The sequence below is a fragment of the Capsicum annuum genome, chromosome 5, assembly GCF_002878395.1.
Source record: "Capsicum annuum cultivar UCD-10X-F1 chromosome 5, UCD10Xv1.1, whole genome shotgun sequence".
In the NCBI taxonomy this organism is placed as follows: domain Eukaryota; kingdom Viridiplantae; phylum Streptophyta; class Magnoliopsida; order Solanales; family Solanaceae; genus Capsicum; species Capsicum annuum.
In genome coordinates, this window is record NC_061115.1 from 183,757,747 (window position 1) to 183,768,979 (window position 11,233).

Below are 11,233 nucleotides of genomic sequence, written 5' to 3' on the forward strand. Positions count from 1 at the left end.
GGTGTTCACAGATAAGTTTTGGATTTTTCGGACTTTGTTTGAAGCATGTTTAGAAGCCCAAACCAGTGGATCAATGTGATTTTGATGCGCCGCATCACCTATCACATTGATAAATGTTTTCCCCAGCTCCCAGTGTCAATTTCTAGTGAGCCGATGCAGACTCGACGTGGCACGTCAGCCACAACATTGACCCCATCAATGCGATGCATCGGTATGCACGTCGCTGGGCACACTTTTTAGTAATTAAAATAGCGTCCAGAGGGGTATTTAGGACATTTTCCTCACTTCAAACCAACCTCCAAAACATAAAATTCAGTTCTCTCAAAGCAAATTACGCTTTTCTCTCTCAAAATTACTCAAGAACAAACCCTAGGGCTTCCAATTCAAGATTCAAATCCCAAGGATTTCACCATCAATTTTCAAGAATTTAAGCATTAAGGTATGTGAAGTGTTCATCCAAGGATTTCCTTCCACCCTTGAAGTTCAAGAAACCTTTTGAACTATAAGTTAATAGTTTTGATGAATTTCATGATTGAATTTGATTGTGTTAATGAATATAATGTTTGTTGGGTTTAGAATCCATGATTAAGTACAAGTTCATGAGAAATTGTAATAACCCATGCCTTTTCTAGTTAAAATCCACCCCTAGAATGTTAAGGGATAGCTTCCAAAATGAAGAATAATTATTTCATGTGGAATTTTCCAGATTTAGACCTCCTATTGTGTGGGAAATTTAATAAGTTTTCTAACAATATAAGATAGACTAAATTTGATGACCGAGTGAGAAGTTAGGGGTATTTTAAGCATCAGTCATAAACACCGTGATTTGGGTCCTTAGCACCTCGTAAAGACAATTTAAACTATAATTAGCAATTTCCAGTGAGACTCTGCAATTTTGGCACATCGCAGAGAGGCCCAATTTGTTGTTTGGAAATTTCTAGTGAGACCTCGCGATACTAGTGCGTCATGTCAGTGGTCAAAATCACAAACTAAAGGTTCTCCATAATTGTGGTGCATCGCGGTGAAAGCCCAGTTCTCGCTCGTCCTTTTCAAGTGAGCCATCGCGATAGTGGCGCATCGTGGTGGCCATCCAGTTCGTAAAAAGTTTATTTTTCCAGTTTCGTTTCAAAGATTAAAGGTGGTACTTTGGTCATTATCCTTCCCCTAATCCCTCTTAAACAATGAATTAAACCCCTTTAAAGCACTTTACGTTCACTTTTCATCAAATCTCTCTCAAGCAAAACCCTAGTTCAACAAACTTTCTCCTTAAGAAATCCATATTCCTCCATTAATTATCCAAGGAAATTAAAGAATAAAGAATCCCCAATTCAAGAACTCTAAGAATTCATCTCCAAATCAATAATATAGATCCAAGATTCAAGTTTTAGCATCTAGTTCATCAATTGAGGTATGTGGGGTTATGAACATGGATACTCCTTTTATCCTTCTGCCCAAACTTATTTTAATTACGAATTTACTGAATTTTATATGTTTTCCCATGAAATTTAAGTTAGGCTTTATACCCATTAATGTTATTTACAATCTTATGAGATTTTCAATGATTTAGAAGTTGAATTACATGATTATGTTTGTATTTTCATGCATATTGCAGAAATTTCCAGATTTTGAGTTGAATTATCAATGTTTACATTTTCAAGCATGAACATTTTGATGTTTTAACATGATATTGATACATGGGTCATTAAGCCCTAATTTAAGATTGATATTTTAAGAATTGTTGTTCTATAAGCACCCTATGATTAGATTTCTTATAGATTATTGATAAAGATTTAACCTTTTGGTCTCATAATAGATATGAAATCCATTTTACAGATTTGGATTATAGATTTAGCTTTACAAATATACAGTTGGTTTTTATTACAAGCTATTAGACTATTTTAAAGTGGATTTTCTTCAGACTGAGAATGCAGATTTAACGGGAGTAGTATTTAGCACCGAGATGGGAACGTTACTATGGTTTCATAACCCAGAACTACGTGCTAATGTAGGATTTAGATTATTCCCACTTCTACGTGGATGGAAGATATGTGATCACTTAGATAGGTTATACTCCCTGGAAAGAGTATGACTCCTCTCCCCAACGTGAGGATTCCTCCTTAGGAGGACAAGAACGTTGGACTCCATGGATGATCACATGGGTTATGTCGGTTAAGAGAACCTCCCTGCTAGCTAACAGAAAAGATTAATAGAAAAGCTTTTAGAAAAACTAAGTGTAAAGGTTCACAAACTTACTCAGATATTATTTTACTTAAGATTTCAAATTACAGAATTACAACTTTTAGTTTTCAGACATAAAATGGTGAGCCCTTTTTCACTTAGCCTATTTGATTTGAGAATAAAATAGAAATACAAATTTTAGAACTAAGTGGTATGACTCACAAGATTTATATTATGTTCTTTGCTATTCATGATTTATGATCTTCGGGTTCCAGATACTCAAGCTGATGTGAGTCATTTACATTTAGCATGCATGATTTTATAAATTATAATGATATTGCTTACGTATTGCATTCACCCCCATATACTCAGTACATCATCAAAGTATTGATCCACATATACGTCTATGTACTATATTGTCTCATAATGTAGATTTAGGTGCTCAGTCTCAGTAGCGTGAGTAATTTTCGAGCATCTCATATACATCCCTATAGTTGGTGAGTCCTCATAGTTTGGGGACTTAGCTATTCAGATTTCCAGTTTATTAGTAGATGTTTCATTATTCATTTCAGACAATTTGAGTCAACTGGGGGCCTATCCCAGTGACTCTTTAGATTCAGTCAGTAGAGGTTTGTCGGACTACTAAATTTAGTTTTAGACTTTTGATTCAATATTCAAAATTTTTAGTATTGTTTTACCAAGACTTATGTTATTAGTATGTTTCGGATATGATTTCTGCATCTATTATATTTCTATATTTATATTTCCCTTATGTTGAGATTCAAATTTAGTGGAAAGGCAGACAAGGTTAGATCAGGACTACTTGTAGTTTGGAGCATCGTATGGTGTCCTGGAAATCAGAATTCAGGGTGTTACAAAAATAAATAGCATGTGTAGGTTGTTGTAGGGTTTCATGTTAAAACCCCTTTGAATTTGTGAGTTAGTATTATATTTATGATACTTGCATATTGTATTACAATCATGTGCATAAATTTTGCTCTCCAACTGTTTGATGAATTGTTCATGTGGGTTGAGTAGAAAAATCATATTAAGTTAGTGTGTATACAAGTTCATGTCATGCAACTGTTTGTCAAAATGCCCCAAATGAATAATTGATGACCATGAAATTAGTTATCATATTTTCAAGATTGTGCTATGTCTTATAATTTATGCTATCGAGTCCTGGGGGTTTCTAATACTTGACCATCTAGTTGTTTACTTAGAGCTATAGTAGTTACAGAATAGACTGGGTAGTACCATGATCAGTGGTTTAGTAATCAGTCTAAAACTCAATCAGTAATTAATCCAGAACTCAGTCAGTAATCAGTCCAGAACCCAGTGAACTCAGTTCAGTTCAGTCAGTTAACCATGATTAGTTATAGTGAAATCCAGCCTAGAATAGTTTAGAACTCAGTCTAGTGTCTATTCAATTATGAGTAAGATTCAGTACTGAGTGAACCCAAGGATGAGGACTCACTTGCCAGTAGAGGGTGTGATCCCTAAGAGCAGTCCTTGTATTCCAGAACTAGGTAGCCAGCGTAGGTTGAGACATTAACTTGTTAGTTGAGGGTTGATGAGGTGTTTTAACCTACCATTTAAGGGTATCACCATTCTCATTCAGGGCACCTGCCAGATGAGGATGACTCAGCAATTGTCTTTACTCGTGGCACAGTACCGACACCCTTCCAACTGAAATTACAGGTTGGACCCCCAATCAGTTCAGAGAATGGGTATGTCGGTTAGATGATTAGTTCTCATAGTCCAATTTCAGTTCTAGTCTCAGTATAGAACTCAGTTCAGTTCTACAGAAATTTGGACTGTCAAAAACAGTTACTCAGCTAACAATATTTCAGTTATCAGTAAACTCAGATATTAGTTAATCAATACTCAGAAATCAGTATTCAGTGTTACCATGATCTCAGTTATAGTTTATGTATTCATGCACGTACTCTCATTCCGTTATATTTATGTTACTCAGTTATTATTGTTCGTGCATATGAACCCATGTATATCAGCCTACCTCACTTAGCATACCAGTACATTCAAAGTGCTAACACATACTTTTCTTTTGTTCTATGATATCTTATATCATAGGTTTAGATGCACGGGCTCATGACCATTCTTAGCAGCCCATCCTATCAGCAGCAGACTTAGTGGTTAGTCCTCATAGTTCGACAGCGAAGTTGTTATTTCAGTACTTCAATTTAATTTTTAGTAGCCGGAGTTAGTTGGGGACTTGTCCCATCAACTGCATAAAGGCTTTTTGACTAGAGTATTTCAGGCAGATATTTCAGTATTCAGTATGTGTGTTCAGTAATGTACCTTATAGAGATTTCAGCCTACCTCCCGCCTTTATTTCAGTAATATCATTATTGTAGTGTTATTATTATTCAGTGCTCACAGCAGGTACCAGTCATGGGTTAGATGGTGGTCCTTTGGTGTCGCTAGCACCGTGTAGCGTCCGGGATACAGACTCGGGGCGTTACAATATTATTTTTTTATTTGTATTTTGTTTGTTTCTTTTTTGTTGATGTTGTTGGTAGGGTTGGTGTTGTTGGAACTTATTTTGTGACGTTTTTTTATGGTATTGGAACAAAGAATGGTACTTCTTTATTGTTGATGATGTTGTTTATGGTGTTGGAACAAATGATATTGTTTCTTTGTTATTGATATTTTTTATTTATGTTTTCTTTATTGTTTATGTTGTTGTTGATGTTGCAACAGACGAAGCAACTTTTGGAACAAATCAAACCACTAACAAGGCTGGTTTGACGTATTTCAATAGACTCCACATCTGTTACAACAGACTCCACATCTGTTGCAACAGACACCACATCTGTTGCAATAGATGAATAATGTTCTTTTGATTCTTTTCTTATTTGACAAACTCCACATCAGTGCCTAATCGGTTAAAAACTGCATTCACAAAAATATTATACTTAGTGTGTGTTGTCCCGACGACCTTATTAGTAATACATAACTCCCACACATGAAAGTGAATCCATTCATCTGGACGCACCTTATTCTTTCTAGCCCATCTATGACTTAAATTGAATAAACAAATGACTAACAAGTTGCAATAGCTACTACATCTATTTAAATTGTCAAATAATTACAGACATTTGTTATGATAGATGATCAATCTGTTGCAACATATGACATATCTGTTGGAACAAACAAACAAATATATCCATCTGTTACAACAGATTGTCAATATTTTGTAAGTTAGCTAACATATGGAAATATTTTTCAACAGATTACCCATCTGTTAGATTTATTTTAAAGCAATTTTCTTTTCTTTACGAAATACAATAAAAGATAAAATGTTGTATTTAGATCTATTTTTTTTAACTTACATATTCGAAAAGTCACCAGTTTTATTTAATTAAGGGATGAACAGTCGTGGCTTTTTGATTAACCTCTTCGAATTCAATCATTTATAAATAGGTCCCTTCTCACTCATTTATTCTACTACACTTACAAATATGGCTAATCCAGATTCATACAAGAAGATTCATATCGAGTCCTTGCAGGAAATTCAAAGGCAGTTTGATGAACTCCAAAGGGATTTGGCCGACTTCAGAGCAAGACTGGTAGGGCCCTTCTGCTGCCGGATGAAAATTGTTCGGTTGACAACAATAGTAATACTAATACTATTAATGATAATAATAATAATAGTAGTAATAATATTAGGTTATGTTTTTTCTTTTAGCGTATGTATTTTCCTTTTGTATATCGGATCTACCTAAGGGATTCAAAAATCTATGTTTGGTGGTCGATTTTGAATTTTTAATTCTTATTTAATATTTAATTATCATTCTATTTATTCGTTATTCTCAACATGTCGACGGTTGGTGGTAGGAATTGGGCATTTATGGCAACAGAGGTTAATATGATGCGATAGATGCATCATATGTTGCAATAGCTGGTTATTATTAAAAAAGGGTTATTGTTGTTATTGAGAGGGAGAAAAGACATGACTTTCTGATTATTTAATATGGAAAATAGTTTGTAAATAAATAATAAGGATATAAATGATAAAAATAATTTATAACTGTAAAAGAACGGTTATTTAATTTTAATAACTGATCGTGAATTTCACTATTTTTTTTAAATTTATTTTTTAAAATTATTTATTTATTATAAGTCACAATATTGGATTAATTAAATTATATGATGATTGTTAAGAAAAAGGTGAATAGTCATGATTTTTTGTCTAAAACACATTCAACAATGTTGTCGATGCATCAAATTTCCCATCTGTTGCGACTGATGTATTAGCTGTTAGAAGAAATCAAAAAAGTTATTAAAACATATGGTCGATTTGTTGCAACAGATTGTATATCTGTTGCAACAGATGGTTTATCTGATGCAACAGATATACAAGCTGTTGCCAGAACTCAATAAAAATGGTTACTATTTTATTAAAGAACGGTTATTGAAAAGGTGTCTTCAATTTTTAAATTGAGAAAAAAATTATTTAATAATAATAAGCTGAAAAGTCATGACTTGTCACAATAATAAAAAACTCACCAGCTTGATTTAATTAAGTCATTTCTTTTCACAGAAAACAATAAGGAAATAAATGATAAACACAATTTATAATCGTAAAAAATGGTTATTTATTTTGAATAATTGACGTTAATATTAAATAGGCACCATTTATTTTCACAGAAAATATTTTTGTTTTTAATTTTTTTTAATTTATATAATAAAAAAGTCAACAAATTTGGATTAATGATATGATGATAAGTTAAAAAAAAGATAAATTATATGTTACAATAGATAGATTATCTGATGCAATAGGTTTTCTATTTGTTGCAATAGATGATATATCTGTTGTCACAGATGAGTTATCTGATGCAACAAATATAGAATCTATTGTCACAACTCAATAAAAATGGTTCTTGGAAAGAACTAATTAATAATAATAATCTGAAAAGTCATGACTTATCACGAATTTCTTAATTTAATCAAGTCATAATTTTTCACAGTAATTAAAAATGTAATTTATAAATGAAGGTGAATAGCTAGATTATATGTTGCAACAGATACATTATTTGATGCAACAAATTTTCTATTTGTTGCAACATATGATATATCTGTTGTCACAGATGAGTTATCTGATGCAACAAATATAGAATTTGTTGTCACAACTCAATAAAAATGGTTCTTGGAAAGAAATAATTAATAATAATAATAATAATCTAAAAAATCATAACTTATCACAATATTTCTTAATTTAATTCAGTCATAACTTTTTACAGTAATAAAAAATGTAATTAAAATGGAGGTGAACTGTTAGATTATATGTTGTAACAAATAGATTATCTGATGGAACAGGTTTTCTATTTGTTGCAACATATGATATATTTGTTGTCACAAATGAGTTATCTAATGCAACAGATACAGAATCTGTTGTCACAACTCAATAAAAATGGTTTTTGGAAAGAACTAATTAATAATAATAATCTAAAATGTCATGACTTATCATAATATTTTTTAATTTAATTAAGTCATAACTTTTCACAGTAATAAAAAATGTAATTAATAAATAGGGGTGAACAGCTGCGCCTTTTTGCCACTCATTCAAATTCAATACTCTATAAATAGGTCCCTCTTTACTTAATCGTTCATTCAACTACACTATTTATTTATTGCATCTTGTCTTTCATATTACACCTTCCACCACTTTCTCTTCCCTGACTAGGTAAGTTTTTTCTTGCCAATTTGTAATATACATTGTATTACATTCGGATATTCTTTTCTTTACTTTTGTTTTTATGTTCTTTGTCAATTCATATATGTTCTAGATATGGCTGATCCAGTGTGGGATATTGCTTTTATGCAAGACGCCGTGAATGATCTTCGGATGCAGGTTTGTGACCTGCAATAGGAACTAGGAGCAGTTAGAGCAAGGATGCTCCATGAGATCCACGGGCTAGGGAGAGCCTTGTTGGTACCGGTTGAAGATTGGCCGACTGGCAATAATAATAATACTACTATCAATGGTAATAATAATAATTAGATTATTTTTTTCTTTTAGTTTATGTATATGTATTTTTATTTGTTTTTGTTTAATAAAAAAATTATGTTAGATCAACTTTGACGTTTTAATTCATATTTAATTTTCATTCTGTCTATTTTCTTCTCAACAAACATGTCGACGATTGGACGTAAGGAATAATTTTGAATTCAGTAGCAATAACAAGAGTTGAAACATATTAGTTATCTGTTGAGTTTGTGTAAGGGGCTGATTTGCGTTGTTCCAAATAGATTACTCATATGATGCAATAGATAAGCAGTTTGATGTAACAGATAAGCAATTTGATGCAGCAGATAATCAGTCCAATGCAACAGATAACTAGTCTATTTCAATAAATAACTTGTCTATTGCATGGTTTTGGCGTTTTAATTCATACTCCCTCCGTCTCAAATTACCCGTCCCAAATTGAGATGGCACATTGATTAAGAAAAATAATTAATAACATGTCTAGTTTACCATATGTAATACCCTGAATATTTCTAGCCCAGTCCATCCCTTAGTATGTACTTGTAGCACTTAGAATCTGAGAGGTAAAGTTAAGAGTTGAGGGACTTAGTCATTTTGACTCCCTTCAAACTTCAAAAATTTCTAAATTGACCTTTTGGACTCCGAGACAATGGTTCTTGAGTTAAATTATATTCAGGGATGAAAATAGCATGTCTCAGGTAAGTTTCGGGGTTTTTGGACGAGGATTGAACTACCTTCAAAATTTGCAAAATAGTAGCTCACCGGGCCGTGTCGCGGTGAGTATCGTGATGAGAAGGCCACCGCATCACGGTGGAAGCCAAATCGGCATTTGTCAATTTCTATAGGGTCACGAGATTGCACCGTGTCGCGGTGAACCCCAAAATAACAATTGTCGTAATCCAGTGATTCACCACAATTCCACCGCATCGCGGTGAGTATCATGATGACCCTCTCATCGCATCGCGGTGAGGCCCTAATCGACATTTCAGTTGCCAGATTTTAAATTCTAAGGGCAATTTTGTCTTTCATCAAGTCCCCAAATTGTGTAAACAGAAGATTTAGCATAATATTGATCAAAATATGCTCATTATTCATCAAATTCTTCCCAATTAAAACCCTAGGCTTCAACTTTCATCTTTAAGAATCCTCAAGATTTGACCATTTTTTTTCAAATTAGTTCAAGATTTGAGGTTCCCAAATTCAAGAATTTCAAGAATCAACCTTCAAGGGCACAAATAGGATCTCAAGACCAAGCTTTTCATCTAGTCCGTCAATTAAGGTATGTGGAGTTATGAACAAGGACAATCCTTTCATCCTTGTGCTCAAAACTTATTTTAATTACAAATTTATTGAATTTTATGTGATTTCCCATGAAATTAAAGTTAGGGTTTATACCCAATATTGCTATTTATGCGATTATGAGATTTGAAGGGATTTAGAAGTTAAATTACATATCTATGTTCATATGTTCATGCGTATTGGAGAAATTTCCAGATTTTAAGTTGATTTATAAACGTTTACATTACCAAGTATAAATATCATGATGTTTTAACATGAAATTGATGCATGGGTCATTAAGCCCTAATTAAAGATTGCTATTTCAAGATTGTTTGTGCTATGAGCACCCTATGATAAGATTATTCTCATATTTTCAATAAAGATTTGCCTTTTGGTTGTAATCTAAGATAAAGAATCCACATTGCTCTTATGACTTAAGATTTAAAGAAAAGAAAAGCATAATTGGTTTTCTTGTAAACCCTTGTGCTATTTTTTGAAGTAGATTTCTTAAGATCCTGAGCATAAGAATAGGAGGAGTATTTAGCACCGAGATACATATGTTTCCAAGGTTTCATTCCCTAAAACTACGTGCCACCATAGGATTAAGATTATTCACACTTCTATGTGGATGACTAAGATTATGATCACTTAAGATAAGAAGTTCTATTCCGATGGCAAGGGTAGAACAGCTCTCCCTAACATGGGTAAGATGTTGGACTCCATGAATGCTCACATTGTTTATGTCAGTTATAAGAACCTCCCAAAAGAAGTCCCCTACTCTTAAAATAGTCTATTGGTTTAAAGCCTTAAGATAAAAGCATGTGTTTTGGAAGCTATGGTTTTTAAGATTCTTAAAGTCTTGAGATGAAGTATTTCCCTTACAAGGTGACAAGATAATGTAGTAGTTTTCAGAAAGAACAGATTTTCGAACTGACTGTAATGGATCATAAGATTTATATTATATGCTTTATTGTTCATGATTTATGATTTTCAATTTTCAAATTACTCAAGCCTATTGAGTTATTTACATTCAGCACACATGATTTTATAAATTGTGATGATATTATTTACTTATTGCAGTCACCCCCATATGCTCAATACATTCCCAAAGTACTGATCCACATATACGTCTATGTGCTACATTATCTCATAATGTAGGTTCAGGTGCTCAATCTCAGTAGCGTGAGTGATTTTCGAGTATCTCATTTATATCTCTGCAGTTGGTGAGTCCTCATAGTTTAGGGAAGTAGCTATTCAGATTTCCAGTTTATTAGTAGATGATTCAGTATTCACTTTAGATAGTTTGAGTCAGCTGGGGGTCTGTCCCAGTGACTCTAGAGTTAGCCAGTAGAGGCTTGTCGGACTACTAGATTCAGTATTAAATTTTAGTTGCAGTATTCAGATTCCCAGTATTTGCCTTATCAGACTGATGAGATTGGTATTTTCAAATGTACTCAGATAATTCAGACAGTTTTTCATATTTATTATGATTTTACATTCATATTCCTCAATTTTGAGATTCAGATTAAGAAGAAGACACTCAGGGTTAGCTCAGGACTACTTGTGGTTCGGAGCACCATGTGGCATCCTTTAAAATCGGATTTTGGGGAGTTAGGCCATAATACCCCTATTAAATGATGTTTATATTTTAATTTGAAGAAAAACTAATTAATGCAAAGGGTAAACATGAAATTTTTTTGTCTCTTCTTGATTAATGAAAAAGGACAAGTAAAATGAGAAATCAAATTAGGAAATTTGGGATGG